Raw genomic sequence first — 18,832 nt, 5'->3', positions numbered from 1 at the left:
CACCCTACAAAAGGGATTTTCAGTATGCATTGCACCCCTTGTGTGTAACAGGTGAGATGCATTTCACCCTCAACATGGAGCAGTCTGTATGGTCTAGTTTTGACTAATTTTGAGTAGTTTTTCAAGGAGAACTTCTAGGAAATGATGTAATCAGTTGACCTTGATCCTTTAGGGTTTGAAACAACACTTTTTGGGGTTTAAGAGCCCTTGTTTTATCAACATATGTTATTGGGTTTGCAGTTCCAAAATATGTCTATAACAACTACTAATCAAGCATTATATTAGCATATCATTCATTCATCAAGATAAAATAAAACATAAAAATCTAGAACTATATGTATATATCATAAAATTTCCTGTGTGTACATAAAGTGTTTTCAAAAATAATACAAAAAATCAGCACTAAAATGCCCATAATCATGTCTTCTACATCTAATGACTCGGCTCAGGATGAGAGGCTAAGTAGGTGACCACTACTTTGGCGACACACCAAAAAAGGCGAACCCAGTCGCATGGCACTCCTACCACGCGACACTGCATATCCTTTGGAAGATCTTCTATGGCCTCCATCAGTACTTGGTGAGTCAATCTCACCAAGTTTTGATGGACTACGTACAAGACTCTCTCAGTGTCTGTAGCCACCTCTTCAGCACCTCTTCCGCAATGCTTATGCCATGGAAATCCATCTGGTCGTACCAGACCCACATCTGGAACATTGTTATCACGAAATCTAGTGTCTATTCAGAGTTGTTAGTCCCACTAAGATGGGTAGCTATCTTAGAAAAAAATAGATTAAAGTCACTTGTTTTTCCTTTACGAGAGAGAGATGAGAAAGAAGCAGAGAGCGCCAACCTTAGTCTTCGTCTTGGCTCCTCGCTTGTTTCCTTTCCCCTTTGACAGAATCTCGCCAATGCTTCCTTACTTGTCCCCCTTCAAAGAGCACCGGTGGATTCACAACAGCATAATACCATCAAAGCATAGAGATCTTTCACTGTAAACAATATAGGATCAGATATATATTAACCATACAAATGCATATTTCAACACAATATTCAGAGATACAGAGGAATGTGGAGGAAAAATCAAATAGAAATATTAGTAAAAGTAGTAGAAGAGAGGATTACGAGCACTTCGTCTGACCCAACACCATCCTCCTAGCTTGAAATCCCTCTTCACCTCACACAAAGCATGATCACCCAACAATGTCTTCAAAGAGAAACCAATAGCACCTCTTTGAAAATTACCAAATTCCAACCTTTGGATCTTTGGGATGAGGGATCCATTTATAGATATTTATAGTGGGGTGAGTCAGCTTCTGGGATTTTGATTAGTTTCATCTCTCTAATAGTTCCTGGTTCAACATGGATATTTCAGTTCTCTTAGTCACCCCTGGGTGAGCTCAAAGAGGCAAGTGTCAAATGAGCAGTTTCTAGAAGATTCTCTTGGTTTCCACCTAGCAAACTGCTTGTGCCATTTGCCTGCTCTTGTTCATCGCACCCTATAGAAGGGATTTCCATTATGCATCGCACTTTTTGCATGTGGCAGGTGAGATTAATTGCACATTTTGCATTGGGAAGTCTGTATGGTCCTTCTTTGACCACTTTTGAGTGGTTTTTCATGGAGAACTTCTGGGAGATGATGTAATCAGCTGACCTTGCTTATTTAGGGTATGAAACACCACTTTTAGGGACTTAGAAGCCCTTGTTTTATGGACATATGTGATTGGGGTTGCAGTGCCCAAATATGTCTATAATAGTTGCCCCCTAAAGCATGACGTCGTAAATATTTTGATGTTGGGTGAAATGCTTCATAATGAGGATCCGAGGTTTTTCGCACTGGAAGGTGACCTGTAATAAGATACAATATAATACATTATCTTCATAATATTTTCATGATCTAGCTGAGGCGGGTGTTCCCATGCTCAACTTGATAAATTCATTTTCATGTACATAGAACAAATGACCATCTGTGTGTAGACTTATAATTCTGGTAGAGCCATCATCCCTTAGTTTGGATGATTACCTCTGTAGCAATGATGTACATTTAATGTCTTTATTTTCATGATTATATCACAGCCCAGATGGATGAAACTAGATCTGGGGTCCTCAAAACTCGTTCAATATTTGCCCAAAAGTAAGGGTCGATCCATGTGAAAAGACGTTCTGATGTCGAACATGGAAGGACATCGCTTGATTACCAACCAATGATGTAAGTTGTTAACAGACGCGAGAGGAATCACAGATGATGATGATGACCCTCAAGGTACTGCAGTATAATTCGTGTGGTGTGAATACATGAGTTGATGTCGAACACCATGCAAAGTCTTTCGGTCGAAGGCCATTAATGTAAACCTGTCGCCGGAAGTGAGAAACTTGCCATTGAGGCATGCAAGCTTCAAAGTACTGGAAGGGTTGTCACTAGGTCGGCTTCTTGGATAATGAGCTGATGTCGATAAGAAGCAACCCATCATAGGAGGGCATTAATGGATCCCACATCTACGACACGGAACGGAGCAAATGATTTTGTAGAGGTGAAAACGATCTGATGATACAAGGTTCAGGGTGGTGGTCATGAAAGAATGAAGTGTGAAGGTATTGTAGTGGATGAGACACAAGTTGGGTAGGTGAATTCTCTGAGCGAATTCTCTTAAACATATTGGTGACACTGAAATGGATTGGTAGCATTAACCCTAAAAGTGGATGGTACGGTGGACCAATGGTGATATGACGGATTAATGGAATAACCCAACCTGACTCAATCATGGTGATGAAGTGAAAGTGTCATGTTCAAGAGCGACCAGCTACCAATAAAGTTTCTTTGAGTTTTCTTCCCAATTTTCCCCAGTCATTTCTGACCAGTACCTCTTTTTTTTGTCAAGCTTGAGGAGGATAACATATGCTTTTTCTATAATTTTCCCTTCGGGCAAACCCGTCGCTATGTTTAACAGGCCTAGCAATAGTGAAACTCGCTCTTGTCTGAATGGACAGGTTTGTTGCTATTGTTTTAATGAGTTTAACGACAAGGATTACTCAATCCTTTTCAATTTTAGAGATTCTGAAAAGAGACGGAAAGAAAACTCAAATTTTTTTTTTCGTAATATAATCCCTCAAGTTCGAAAAATTATAAAACAATGTGAGAGGGATGACTTTTCGATAATTTTAACGAGATGAACAAGACAAACGCTTGATCCTTTTGTGAATAATCCCTCAGGTCCAAAAGGATTAAAATCGAGAGGAGGGATAGCACTTCCAATCACTCTAACGAGCTGGAGAGGCCAATTGCTCAGTAATCTTTTCATATTTTACGAGTCAGATGAAAAGAGATTGAAGGAGACTCGTTTTTTGAGTAACGAGTGATGTTTTCAGACAGCAGCTGGTTTCAGGTAAGGTTTGGAACTTCCCAATCATGGCAGTGTAAAGAAGGTGGCTAATAGGATCACTTATCACAGCTATTCCTCAAAAGTGGTAAACAACCAAATAGAGGCGAATTATCAGCTAAAACAAGGTGGAGGTGATGGTAAGAACACGACCAAGGCTCAAAAGTTGATGATAGTCATTCACAATGGTTATTTACCGGAGGTGGGTTCATTTTTTAATGAATTTAAACTCTGATGGAACATATAGTCATTGCTTGGTTTAATTTTTAACGATCTTGAACTTCACGTAAAACTTCTCGTGCCAGTCGTATAATAAGGATGTCTCATCAATAGGTTCATTTTTTAGGGAGCTTGCACCATTTGAAATTATGCTCTGACTCCTTTTATTATGTAAGCTAGGAACGACCAATCCTACGAGTTTAAAGGGTTAAGAACCTACAAACTAAGAAAATAAATGGTTGTTTTTCACTTTCACGCAAAAATGTTTGCATGCCACCAGGTATAGCGAAGTAGAGTTTCTCAGGTTACCCCTCAATTTGTAGACAAAACATTTGTTCTATCAGGAAAGGCCTCCCTTTTCAAAGTTACCCTTCATTTTGCAGAAAATACATATGTTCTATCGGGAAAGGCCTACCTTATAACAGAGATATCATATTCTAGTCTAATACCATTTTCCTAAACAGACGAGTGTGTCAGACCAATCATATATCCTCTGCAGAAACCCACCCTATACCTGAAGTTTTCCTGTCGAAGCAGACCAGGGTGCATGCCCCCTGGGTTTCAGTCATGACTACTGAATCACTCGTGCTCATCAGGTGGATGGACTGGATATTGATGAGACATTCCTTGCGTAAAAAGACCTGTTAGGGATGGAATTTGACTATTATCTATGTGTGAACTGGGGAATGAAATCTAGTCTATGAGCTGGACCACTCTGTGTTCATGCGGAAAACACATTACTCGAAAGAGTGAGGAGATGATGGCTCCCATGCTATAAATGTAGTCACGTCGAAGGAGTATATTGTAATCTAAATGTCCTTGGACTACCATTATGTTTAGATAAATGGTTTTCCTTCTTAAAGCTATAGGCAAACTCGGAAGGATCCCTAACGGTTCCTTTATCGAAGCTTGTCATATTTCGCATCTCAGGTAGAAGCGATGGTGAACCAAGCGCTTTCCAAGTAGTTGAGGAAAGGATACTCACAGAATCCCCTTCATCTATGATGGTACCAACCATGACCATTTTGTAAGTTTTCACTATGATTCAGAATGGTACATTAGATGGTAAACGGGATCTACCTAGTAGATTCCAATCGAAGGAAATGACTAGGTTTCTTGGAGGTGGGACCGAATAAATGGCCGGATACAACTCTGACGAATGTCCTTCATGCGGTAAACGAATGAATAAAATTCCCCCATGTTCATTTGAGTCTGTGTTTACGAAAATAATTTGAACAGTGTCGTTCTCATTCTCTTTGGTGACTGCATCATCTGAAGGTAAATCCTCTGAAGCCAAGATGGGGTCGACTGTTGTCTCGACCTGTTGAATTTGGTCCGATGTCGACTCAGAGGGTTTATCTTCAATGATATGTGTTTTGAATGACAAGAACAATGGGTCAGTCAGATTTTTAACTAGCAATGGATTCGGCAAGAGTTTATTGTACCCAGGAGGGAGTCGCTGTGGTGATGCAGGATGATTATCCTAGACTCTTTTAGCTTCGTCTAGGAAGGGACAACAGTGAAGGGCATGATCACCTTCACACAACCTGCAGGGAAAATTAGATTTCCCTTTTTGTCTGGTGACTTTGCCCTCATTAGTTGATGGTGTACTTTCAACATGATCGTCAAAGGTTGACAACAACGGATTGTGTAAGCGGGGAGACCAATCATTTAGGATCCATGGGATGCAAGGAAAATCTTGATGATAGTGGTCTCCTTTGCAGATGACACATGGAGATTTAGGTTTGGATAGTGCAGTGTGTGGATTTTCACTAGACGATGCACGGTTGCCCCTTTTTACCATTGGCTCCTTCTTCTTCTTCTCCTTCTCCTTCTTCTTCTTCTTAGTTACTTGGTTTTTAGTTTTACTATCTTCACCAAGCGAAGAGGAAGAAGGCGAGGGAGAGAAAAATGAAGTAGAAGGTTGGGGGGGAACCCTGGTATCATCTAGTTTCTAATTCGATTGTTCAGGAATCACGGTGCTTTAAACAACAGAGGTAGAGAAAAGCCATATCGGTAGGCCAATTGTCAGTCCTAGAAGGGATAATGTGGCCATATGAGGTGCACCAACATCTCCCGAAGAGGAGAAAGGACTAGGATTTCCCCCAAGGGGAAATCCTTGGTTGGTAGACTCCATTTTATCAACCTAAGACCAATGAGGGAACAATGATGTTATTCCGATTAAAATAAATTTTAGACGCTTTGACAGAACTTGCTTTTTCAACTTTTTAGAGCTGAGAAAAAGCTAAAGATGACTCTAGTCGCCTTCGATTTTTAATAAGCCTAAAGTGACAAGTGCTCAGATGGAAATTTTCCTTTAAGGGGTCTGAAAAGGAGCGAACGCGACTACTCTGGAATTCTAGACAGAAGGATTACCAAACCAATCGCAAAACTACAAAATACTTTTTACGGTATAGCAATCAATCTTCCCGAATGTTGTGTTCAGTGCATTGCGATCGATAGGGCGGCAGAAATGGCTTCCTAAGGATAAAGGATATAGCCTATTGTGGTCTCCCAATATATACTCGATAGTACGTGGTAGCAAAAGTCCGTACTAGCACTTGTGGTCTCAAAGATGAGGAATCAGCCAACCTACAATGAAAGTGGCAGTTACGAGGCTTTACGACGCCAGAATACATCTCTAGCCTAGACTTCTAGATGTTGTGCGTTAAGTATTTTTATGTTCATTGAATTTATTTTACAATTGATATTTCTTAAGAAGTTTTCCTTTAAGGTTCACTACGTGATGTAGATATACAATTCCTAAAATTCAATCTAATATGATAAACAATCGTTTAATCTTCTTTTTGCAATGAAAATCCTAGCTACTGGGGAAAGAGAAATGAAATCCTTTCAACATAGAGTAGAGAGCACACACTAGATACACTGTCCTAAATCAAAATCAACAAGCAATCTAAATGCAAATGCACATGCATGTATTTCTTTTCGCTTTCTTAATGTGTGAATGACAAAAAGAATGTTGAATACAAATCTGAATTATCTCTTCTTTTAAAGCGACAGTACTACGATTTTCTTTTCAAAAAAGGACAAGAAGGCAAGATGACACTTTGCGATTTTGAATTGAAAACTACTTTCGACACTTGAAATACATATAAATTCATATCAAATACAAGAGTAACAGTGTAATCGACTATAAAAAAGAGAAGTATTCTTTTCTTTGACTGAAAACAACACTTGCGACACTTTCAAATCAAAAGACGACAGTTCGATTAAGCTACTATTTTGTAAATGAGAACTGTGAATGGCAAAAAATACATAAAAACATTCACAAATATTTTTACAATGGAGTTTGGATGGTGCAAATAAAGGGGGTTTCAACAATGGTCTACTAATCACAGAAAGCAAAACTCATGAATAAAGCTGAAGAGAGTGAAGAAAAAACCAAAATCTGGAGGCAGATTTAGTCTTGTCTGATCATCGCACTTGTAACACAGGGAAATAGGGATGCATCTCACCTACTGCACACGGGAGGTGAGATGCATCTAGATTTCCAAGAAGACAAGGTGCGATGGTCCAGGGATGAAACTTTAACTTGGTTTTTGGTCACAGTTTGCAATTTAGTTCAGGGATTTAGGCCGAGCAAATGATAGTCCGTAACTACAAAGTATAGGGCTGATCTAATGAGGTTACTCAAGCTACCTCTAGGGATCATAGGATGTTTGCAAGTCAGTTTTTAAGTTCATAAACAAACTTAGAGATTGACTGAAGCAACGCTAATCTACTTTGCACTTGCATAGAAAATGCAATTCGAAGGCTAGCTAGCTTGATTTCAAGCTCTGTCTGTGGTTTATGAATCAAACGAATAGAGACAAGCAATCAAGCTAATCACTCCCCACTGGAGTCACCATTTTCTTATTCGGAAATCTAGTGTCTATTCAGAGCTGCTAGTCCCACTAAGACGGGTAGCTATCTTAGAAACAAACAGATTAAAGTCACTTGTTTTTCCTTTACGAGAGAGAGATGAGAAAGAAGCAGAGAGTACCAACCTCAGTCTTCCTCTTGGCCCCTTGCTTATTTCCTCTCCCCTTTGACATAATCTCACCACTACTTCCTTACTTGTCCCACTTCAATGAGCACTTGTGGATTCACAGCAGCATAATACCATCAAAGCATAGAGATCTTTCACTGTAAACAATATAGGATCAGATATATATTGACCATACAAATGCATATATCAACACAATATTCAGAGATACACAAGAATATGGAAGAAAATTCAAATAGCTTTATTAGTAAAAGTAGTAGAAGAGAGCATTACAACCACTTGGTGTGACCCAGCGCCATCCTCCCAGCTTGAAAGCCCTCTTCACCTCACACAAAGCAAGATCACCCAACAATGTCTTCAAAGAGAAACCAACAACACCTCTTTGAAAATTACCAAATTCCAACCTTTGGATCTCACGGATGAGGGATTCATTTATAGATATTTGTAGGGGGGTGAGTCAGCTTCTGGGATTTTTATTAGTTTCATCTCTCTGATAGTTCCTGGTTCCACATGGAGATTTCAGATCTCTTACTCACCCCTTGGCGAACTCAGAGAAGCAAGTGTCAAATGAGCAGTTTCTAGATGATTCTCTAGGTTTCCACCTACCAAACTGCTTGTGCCATTTGTCTGGTCTCACTCATCACACCCTATAGAAGGGCTTTCCAGTATGCATCGCACTTTTTGCATGTGGCAGGTGAGATGCATCGCACCTTTTGCATTCGACAGTCTATATGGTCTTGCTTTGACCAGTTCTGAGTGGTTTTTCATGGAGAACTTCTGGGAGATGATGTAATCAGCCGACCTTGCTTCTTTAGGGCATGAAACAACACTTTTAAGGACTTAGAAGCCCTTGGTTTATGGACATATGTGATTAGGGTTGCAGTGCCCAAATATGTATATAAAAAACATGATCATTAAATCAGTATTTTAATCCCATCAAAAATATATTTAAGTTCATTTTCATATTTCAAAAACATAAAAAAATCATAAAAATTGGTAAAATTTTAAAAATGGTTACCTATCTCTCCCCATGCTGTGTCTAGTGGCAGCACCAGATCCAAATCTCCCCTGAAGTCCATGCCAGGATAGGGATAGTCATCCACAATGATGATTTGTTGTTCCCACCAAGAGAAGAAATCATCATCAAAAGCAGTCCTCGGTACGTCTCTGCCTCCAAGGTGTTTCATAAGGTTGGTTGACCTACCCATCCAAGGATCTCGGGGGCTGTTGATAGGAACTAATACTTTGGGACGTAACCCTGGAACCTTCTCAAAGAACAAGGAGCAGAAAATGGTCCCATATCCGAAGTTTTTGGTCTGTCTTTCCTGAATGGAGGATAACTAGCTCTTCATATTGGTAAGAAGAGATGTACACCAGTCAATCACATTAGTGAGATAGTCTATGGCCAAGCTCATGGATAGTCATAATGCTTGGTGCAATGAGGCTGATCCATTTATCCTGGCTATGGTGAATAGTATGATCCTCAAGGATAAACTCTCTACATGTTTTATTGGAATTTGGCTTCTAATCTTCTCTAGATGTCTCGAACAGTATATGCATACATAGTCTTCCACTGAAAGACTATGTCGTGACCAGCCTATCGAATGTCCAACATCTCCTCTCCAGGAAAGACCAGTGATAAATTAAATATCTTATATATCTATCCTTAAAGGCATTTTATCAATCATTAATGTATCATCTTCGATACTCCAGTAGTGAATTAACATTTCAAGCAAGCGGGTGTTGGTCTTCATATTTGGCATTTTGAAATTTTTTTAACAAACTGCATCCCCTCAATGCATCTAAGGCCTATTGATCATTCATAACCTCATCATCAATAGTAGCATGCTCCCTTTCCCTCTAAGTGATTGTCATCCTGAAAGAAAATCAAGGTTCAACCATTAGTTTTTTTGTTTTAATTTCAAACAGTGTATACGCGGGTCCATTTCATACACATTAGCATGTAGGACCTGTGTATACATGGGTTTATCATAATCAACTTGCCTATGTATACGTCAGTTCCATGACTGCTGACCTATCATGACAGGTATCATTTACTCATCGGAATATAGGTTAGGGAAGCCATTTTTCTGTTGCATTTTGCATACTAGCCTCCATTTTTCGATACACTTGCCATACGGTCAATCCCATCATGTTATGGTTCGTAAACCATCTTCACTCACCAAATTTTTAAATCATGACACAATGGTAGATCCATCCTTTTCATGGGAATCGTAGTTAGCACCTCACTGACATTGGTTTCCCATGGTGCTTCATTGAGTAGGCTCAGGAGTCCTCTCTAGTCCTGCCATGACTTATGCATTGAAGAATCATTCTTCTTTGCTTCTTCGCTGCATTCTGGCCTTATACCCTAGAGGCTCCTTTGTGTTGATTTGTACTACTGCATTGCGTATTGACCACTTCCACCTTTTGGCCTTAAGCCAACTTCACTTGGACTCATGTTTAAGCCACTTTTTGACCATGATGTCTGAAAAATCAAACTTGCAATGCCTTAGCTTCTGCAACTTGACACGCCCTGAGACCCGTCGAAAAAACATCCCTTTGAGTGTCCTTGACTAGCTTCACCTCCCTACATTGAGCATAGAGATGTTCCCATCCTAGGAACTAGATCATATGTTTCATTAAAACTCGTTCTTTCCATTGTACTATAGCATTTTTTTATTCTTTTCCCAACTTAAAGAAAAATACAAAAAAAATACATATTCAAAAAAAAGAGTGGAAATGGGACAACATTTCCATTTATTGTTGGTAGCTCGAGTTAGTTGTGTCGACCTTCAACAAAGCACTTGAACAAAGTATCTCCTCCATTTGGGTGGGATTTAGCTTGACTTAGGTATGCCTTAACCTTGTTATTGAGTTAGTTCTCCTCCGATTGGTTATCTCTTCCAATCATATGGAGAATTTATTCATGCCTCCTACATAACGAGCTTATACAAAGTCATCATATGCTGCCACATCGTCATTATTGGGTCTTGCTTTTCTTCAATGGAAGTAAGCTAGAGTTGGCCTCTCTACATTGTCTCTTGACCTATTTTTCAGTCGGCCATCCCTGGTCGTCAGTGTCTTGTCTATCATCACATCAGTTATATTGGTCCTTTACTCGTGTCGGTTTGAGAAGGTCTCCATTGACTTCTTGTTAGCAGGTCTTCTCCTTATCGATGATGACATATTTCTCTGAGGACGAGCCTAGAGCCGCACCCTGGTCCTATTCTCATTATTAATAGGTCACCTTGTGCTCAGCATCGATCAATATCATGGTTCTTCGACTAAGTGGTCTCCCTTGTGTTCGACATCAGCTTTCATTATCACACATTGGGATTCGTGCAGCACCTTGGTTTCCATCTGACCCTATTGGTGGATTCCTCGCCTCTATGTCAGCTTTCATTATTGGTTGGTTTAGAGGATTTCTATCGTGCGCTAGCTACATCTTGTCTACACCGGAAACGTGCTTCGGTCGGGTTACTACATATTTTTTTCATCCGATTCCTTCCACATTATTGGCCTACGGGTTAGACTCACGCTAGATTGATGAAGGATGCCTTAATGCCTTCCTTCTAGCAGATATTTCCTTATCGACTATGACTCATTGCTCTGGGGCAAAGGTCTAGAGTCCATTTGGAAGTACCTTGGAGTTTGCAGTCATCAGTGGTAGATCCTTTGCTATCGACAGTGGGAAACCATCATTTTCTCTTGATTGATATATTCTTACAGGTGTTTGACTTCAGCTCATCTATTCGCACTTGTTAGATTGTACTGGGTACCTTGACTCCCATTATCAATATAGGTGAGTAGTCTCGCGTTTGTTAACGGTATACATCAATGTCTGGTAATCAAATGATTTCCCACATGGTCGACTTCAGATCATTTATTCCCATGGTGTAGAAATGTACCATGGTGGTTGGTGAAGACCTCGAGTTGCATCAACCTTCTTTGGTTCACTTGTCAGTTGCTCCTGTTGCTGCTAGTTGACACCATTCCACCTTATATGTTGCAGTCGTTCACAACGACATCCTATATGTTGGCATCTGAGTTGAGATGTAGTATCATCTTACCCCATCATGTTCATTTGGTACTACTGGGATTAGTTTTTGACATCAGTGATCAGCTTCATTGATCATCTTCTTATATGTGATATTTAGACATGTACTTTGTCGATCATGACCAGATGATCCGTTATGTACTTTCAGTTCCTTATACATGTATACATAGTGGATCTACTTGTACTTGATATGCGAACATGATTTACCTTCTCTGAGCATGGGTATGCCCACCTTAGATAGTTGTTTCTTCTTAATCTTCTTTTGCTGGCTTGGCAGGCTGAAATCTAGTGAAGTCCTTCTCTGTTTTTGACAGGTTTCTTTTCCATATACTTAATACATTTCTGCCATCATGTGCCCCTTCTGACCTCATATATTACGGCGCATCTTCTATAGCTCAAAATATCACGCTTGGTATTTGTGACACTTGGTTTATGACCTAGGGAGACCACTCCTTCTAGACTTGGGCCAAATATTTAAAAGATAGTGTTTTACTCCCTGTACGCGACTTTTCCCTGTATTAAATGCATGTACACACAGGTCATTATATACCCAACCCATGTATATGTCTTAAAAGACTTTAAAAAATTAAATTTCCTTAATTATGGGCAGAGATCACGGGTTTTACCTGTTGATTACCTATTAGTGCCCGTGGCCCAATTGTTCCCCACTAAAAAACTACTTTGGGAGAAGTATAAAAAGACTTCAATGGGAAGGCCTTAAGGAGGAGAGAAATGATAGAATTACTATACTGAGATTATCCCTTGATCAAGTCTGGAGAATCCCTGTGCTTCAAGCACTTCCCTAAGTTTAGGAAACCCTTGTTTCCTTGAGTTTTGATGTTCTCTCATATGCTTGGAGATATCATGGTATTGGTTGTGGAACGAGCTTGTTGAAGACTATGACTGGACGGACCTGGAGGACGGTTCTACTTGGAGCCAGAAGAGGAAGACTCAAATGAACTCTTTCCATGTTTTATTATAGTTATCTGAAATAAAAAGAAACATTGTCTTGTTCCTGATATCAACTTTGTTCATTCATCTGATGTTATTGTTATGGTTTACATATGAAAGACTATTTCAATGTATAACTAACCATCTACTTATATGTTACAAAGTTGATTTCACTATAATGCTTTATCTATATGTTGTTGTGCATCTTTGAATTTGTTGTTTTGCAGGTTCAAATATCGTGAGGAGTTGCAGAGGATTTGGACCCTCGCTGGAACTACCCGAATGAAGGAACCCCAGGTATGTACATCCTCACATAGTTCATTCGTTTAAGCATTTTTCTTGAGTTATATGCTTGTTTCGTGTTGTAGATTACTCCTGCTCTGCTAGGGTTCTGACCCAAAGCCCTAGGGGACTTTATCCCTTAACACACATGGAGACCTCCGAGCTTTCCACTTATTGCCTCCTCATTAGTCAGTTCTACACCAATCATAATATGCCATGTCACCAACCTGAAAACCAACCAACACCTAGAACTTGGCGAGCTCTAACTAGATGTTGACCACTATTGAGCTTCGACAGTCACCTTTCACATTAGTAGTATGGACTGTTGATTGTGCATTTTTTTTAAATTTCTCCTATTTGGAAAAGTGGAAAAAACTCAATAACTTCCTCATATGAACCCAATTTTCAGTGAGATGAGTTGCATTATGATCATTTTACCGAGATGGATGCGATCATTTAGGTTATGAGCCATTCTGAGAACTTTGATTTTTGAGCTAAGTACTAAGATCCTGATCATTCCTCCCCACTAGAAGCCCTTTGGACCCCAAAAGATAATATCAATTGTATAGTATGGCAAATGAACATGCTCCCCTTAATCATCGATCAAAGGAGGCTGAAACAATCTCAAATTCTCAACATTGACAACAAAGTATATTTTCATATAAGGTGGCAAATCAAGCTTAAATGCATTGTTACCAATCTTTTCTAGAATTTTAAAAGGACCATAATGGATTGGCTTAAGAATTTTACCTTCCTCTTGAAGTCTCTCTTTGTTAATATATAACCAAAATTCGTCTCCAACTTGAAATTTTTGATCAATACGGTGTTTGTCACGCCTTGCCTTGTAGCTACTTTGACTTTTCTTAAGTTGTTCCTGCACTATGTGACGTATCAACTAAATTTTCTCTATGAACTTCCTTGCCTTATCGATGTCACTGTGACCATCTATGGTGACATATTTCTCAAAGATGAATTCCAATGATGATCTTGGCAAGTACTCAAAACAAGCCTCAAATGGTGATGTGTTTGTGGAAGAATGCTTTGCGCTGTTGTATGCATGATGTATGTAATGCAACTGCTCATCCCACAACTTGGGATATTTGTTGCAATATCCTCTAAGAAGATGAATAACTATTATGTTGACCACCTTAGTTTTTCCTTATGTTTGCAAATGAAAGGTTGTACTCTTATTCAAATTTGTGTCCATCATGTCCCACAAATTTGACCAAAAATTCCCAACAAATTGAGAATCTCAATCACTTACAATGGAAGTAGGAACACCAAAATGAACCCAAATGTTTTGGAAGAAAAGGTGAGTTGTTTATTCTGTTGTAATTTTCTTTTTACATGGTGTTAGTATACACATTTTTTTGAACTTGTCTACAAGTACATACAAGTAATCATGACATTCTCTTGACAATGGAAGACATCCTACAAAATCCATTGAGATACTCTCCCATGGATGTGAAGTTACCAGAAGTGGAGTGTACAATCCTAATTTTCTATTGTTCGGCTTCCTCGTTGCACATAAAGAACATCCTCTTATAAAATGAGATATATTATCAAACATGCGTGGTCAATAACAATACCTTTGGAGATTCACTATTGTCTTGCCTACACAAAAGTGTCCAACAATCAACGAAATGTGTGCCTCCCTTGCGATATTGTTTCTTTCTCCCCATGGAATACACAACTTGCCCAAGTGATCCAGATGGCTCCAGAGACACACACAATAAAAGAGGACTGAGGAAAGCTCGAAAATCGAAGTGTTTGGATTATGCACAAACTAGGACCAGAGCATAGATATCATTGTCTTGACCACGGCAGTGCAAACGGTTCGTCAAACTGAGTCCGTATGTGAAAGTTAGAAGCAGTCCAAGTTCAGTTGACTTTTGCTAACTCAGCAGGCTTAAGGAGGCCACAATTTAGACAAAACCCGACCACTGAATTCTAGCCAACCTGGGCCAGATTCCAAGAAAATTTGTGCCTGTTTAGTTTGTCTCCTACAGTTAAAATTTGAATTTTTTAAAATGGACTATTTGGTAGTTTTTTAACAAAAAAAAAATATTAAATGGGTGGCACATCATGACCTCCACCACCCCCATCGAGACTCAAAAACAAATTTTAAATAATTTTGGGTCAATGAGCCATGACCCCCACTGACCACCAACCTTCACGTAACAAAATTTTAATTTTATATAGCTCAGCGGACATTACCCCGCTGAGCCCTCCAACCTCCAACAAACACCATACTTTAAACAACCATGTCGAAGGGTTGTGGGCAGGCCACCTTCGGTGCACCCGGCCCACATGGGTCGGCCCCCACTGGGTGGCCCCATGGGGCAGTGCACACTCAACAAACCAAAATCTGCGCCATATAAATGGTTACCAAAATGTATCCACGACCAAAACAATACCATGTTAAAAATCCATGTAATGAAAATGGTTAAAATGAATTTCCAAACATGGGGGTTGGAAGGGTTAGAATCCCCAACCTCCCACCTCGTCGCCTCCACACCTAACCAATACACCAACAGGTTTTTCATTGACAACTCCGCCAATGGAATCATTTATAAACCCATTTTATGAGTATGTGGAGGGGGAGAACGTGGATTTTTGGAGGACACAATAGTGGTGTAGAACAACAGAACAGAGGCATGTTAGATGGACCAGGCCAGGGGCACACACATAAATTGATGCAGGTCGAACCATCACTGCTGTAAAAATAGGCAGCGGAACCATGATCCTTGAAATTTTCCCGATGAGGTAATTTTTCTCCATGTTAGAATATAGTCAAGTTTCCAGTCGTTTTTCATGGTTTTCTATAGGGATCGCAATGGAAAGGTAAGATTCACCTTTAGAGTTGCAGATTTCCAGTCCACCCATGGAGCAGAATATTTAAGGAATTTAAGGGCAATCTAAAAGATTCCTTGAGCCCTAGATTTTCAATTTCTTAGAATTCAAAAATTGGACAGTCGATTTTGCAGTATTCGATGCCATAAATCTAATGGTGCATTTAGATTTCTAATTTTCTAATTCTATTCTTCAACCAATTTTCTAAGTGGAATGCAGGTGTCAGCATTCATGTGCGAGTATCCATTTCCATGCACTTGATGCCGTGAGATCAATGGCACGAATAGCTTCAGCGGGTTCACATCCACTTCATCAAATGGCCCTTGGTTGTGAGGTATATGTAGTGGTGTTCATGTACTTCTTTTGCTATGCATTATGCTGCATAGATCCCTATTTCATGTTGATGAGGGAACTTGTTTGTTACTTGCTTTCATGATTCCTACTTGATGTGATGCGGAATCGTCTATGTGATGTACTTGTTGTCATGATTTGTCATGTTATCTTTTGACATCCATTTGTTGCATGTTGATTGGATACTCAGTTTTTTTTCATGCATGTTTGCATTGAGATCCCTTTTATGGCATGTTGGGGGATGCTCATCATGCATGAGTTTTATGTCATACTGAAAGGAATCTTTTGACTGAGAGTTCCTGTAGTGGAACATCTCTTGGAGCCACTCCTGCATGAGGGAATTTTCCTTGTATGATCGTGACAACATCTCATATGTACATCACTATTGACAACACTTAATGCAATGGCCTACACCATCTTGACACTAGGGCTCAGAGATGTAGTCCCTCTTGGATGAACTCCGTTATCAACGGCTTATGTTTTTATGTTGTTGGTGATTGTCTTGTTCCTCTTCTTTACAACATGCAGATGTATTCATTAATGTTCTTTCGAAAATGTAATTTAACACATCAAAAATGTAAAAGGTCTTGGAATGGTCCTTTTGAACACCTGGACATGGATCAAGTGGTATCAGAGCGGTCTTTGTGTTGATGTCAATTGCAGCGTGAACAATGGAATGTGCAGCGACAGAGGATGAAAAGGTGATGTATGAGACAATGCTCAAAATTTCCAAAAGGGTAGAGATAATGTATGAAACTCTATAAAAAGAGATATAGGAAAAGGAGCGATTGCAGCTTTAGTTGCAAGCCACAGAAGAGGCCCAGGAGGAACTAAAGTAGAACAACCAAAACCTTCAAACCGAGAACGCTAAATTGAAGATGCGTCTACATGAATAGGAAGAGGAGAAACATAGTTTGCTACGAAAACTACAAGCAAGGGATGAGGCCTTCGAAAAGCTGCAGCATGACCAATGTCAGGTGAAAAGTAGTTCTCCAGCTTCATGTTTGTTTCGTGATGATGATTTTACTATTTTTGAAAATCATACCACAGGAATTGGCTCCAAACTGTTGAGGAAAATGGGGTATCAAGGTAAAGGCTTGGGCATTAATGGCCAAGGCATTGTCAACCCCATCAAAGTGGAGGAATTACCTCATCAGACAAGACTTGGGTATGTCAGAAAGGAAGTTGGGGAATGCACCACGACATTTAGCAAACCACCAACAACAGATGATGGGCAACCCTCATCAGTTCTTTCCAAATCGAGAAAGGAGGTAAAAAATGTTGATTTCCTTTCGGCTTCATCGTCACATAGTATGATTTCTGTTGGATATTTCGAGATCCCAATTACAGGGACAAACATGAGGCTCCTTACAAAGAGGCACAAGGAGGAAGAAAAACTTGGCATTAATAACTAAGGCATAACTCAACCATTGGAGGTTGTGCAGAGACCTCAATTTGTAGGCTCAATATACACAAAGGAGAATGCTCAATGGTGTTGTATGCTTCTGAGACATCATCGAAATCATCGAGGAAAGAGAATGATGGGAACACATCTCCATCATCCCATGGCAGTGGCCATTACAGGGAAAGCGTTGAGGCAAGCTCTCATTGCCATACTTACACTAGAGACAGTGAGGAAAAGTATAACCACTCTTGACATTTGAATGCTCATTTTGATTACAATCATGTTGTTAATAATGAGTGTAAAACATGGCATCGAAAAACATGCACCTTTTGTGGATTACATAACCATACATTTTCTAAGTGTTGGAAAAGAATGGAAGCACTCAAAAGGATGAGGCTGTGAAAGACCCTCTCAATAGCGGGTAAAGGAGCATGTCAAGAATATCTGGAGGCTCCATCTAGAGCAACACCTTAAAGATAAAGTGTTGGTGCGTAAACTAGGTAAAGTAGTTATTCGACAAGCTAGACCACCACAAGGAGGCGACCCATTAACATTGATAAGTGAAAAATGGTTTCTAGATATTTTAGCATGTCATGGTCGTGCTTTTGTAAATCATTTGTTGCATTTCAAAATGTAAAAGTTATGATCTGTTTTCCATCACTTGTTGAGCAACAACGATGTCTAGACTAATTTTTAGTTGCATTTTAAACTTTGAAAATGATGTCATGTTTCCATCACTTGTGTTGCAGTGATGATGTGTTTTCCATCACTTGTTGGAGCAACAATGATATGTTGACCTTGTTGTGTTTTCCATCTTCATGTATACTTGACCACCGAGTATGTGTTATAAACTCGTGACAAGTGTGGGATGCTTAGGTCATTAGTTGGTCATGAATGTCAACCATGTAATTTGTGAAAACAAGGTACAAAGAAGTTGCAAGTTATTCTTCGTGATTTTGGAGGACCAAAAGCTCCTCACAGGGGAGGATTGATCCAGGTGACTTAAAAAACACACACAAGACAAGGAGGACTCAGGAAATCTCGAAAGTCAAAGTGTTTGGATTATGCTCAAACTAGGACCAGAGCGTAGATCTCGTCATCCTAATTGTGGCAGTTTGAACGGTTCGTCAAACTGAGTCCATATGCGAAAGTTATAAGAAATCAAAGTTCGGTTGAATTTTGCTAACTTGGTAGGCTTAAGGAGGCCACAATTTGAACAAAACCCAGCCACCAGATTCTGGCAAACCTGGGCCAGATTCTAGGTGAATTTGTGGCCTGGTTAGTTTGTCTCTTACGATCAAAATTTGAATTTTTAAAAATGGCCTATTT

The sequence above is a fragment of the Pinus tabuliformis genome, chromosome 1_1 (genome assembly GCF_031772625.1).
Source record: "Pinus tabuliformis cultivar Carrire ecotype Pingquan chromosome 1_1, CPIR1, whole genome shotgun sequence".
Lineage (NCBI taxonomy): Eukaryota > Viridiplantae > Streptophyta > Pinopsida > Pinales > Pinaceae > Pinus > Pinus tabuliformis.
Note: the sequence above shows the minus strand (reverse complement) of the source record.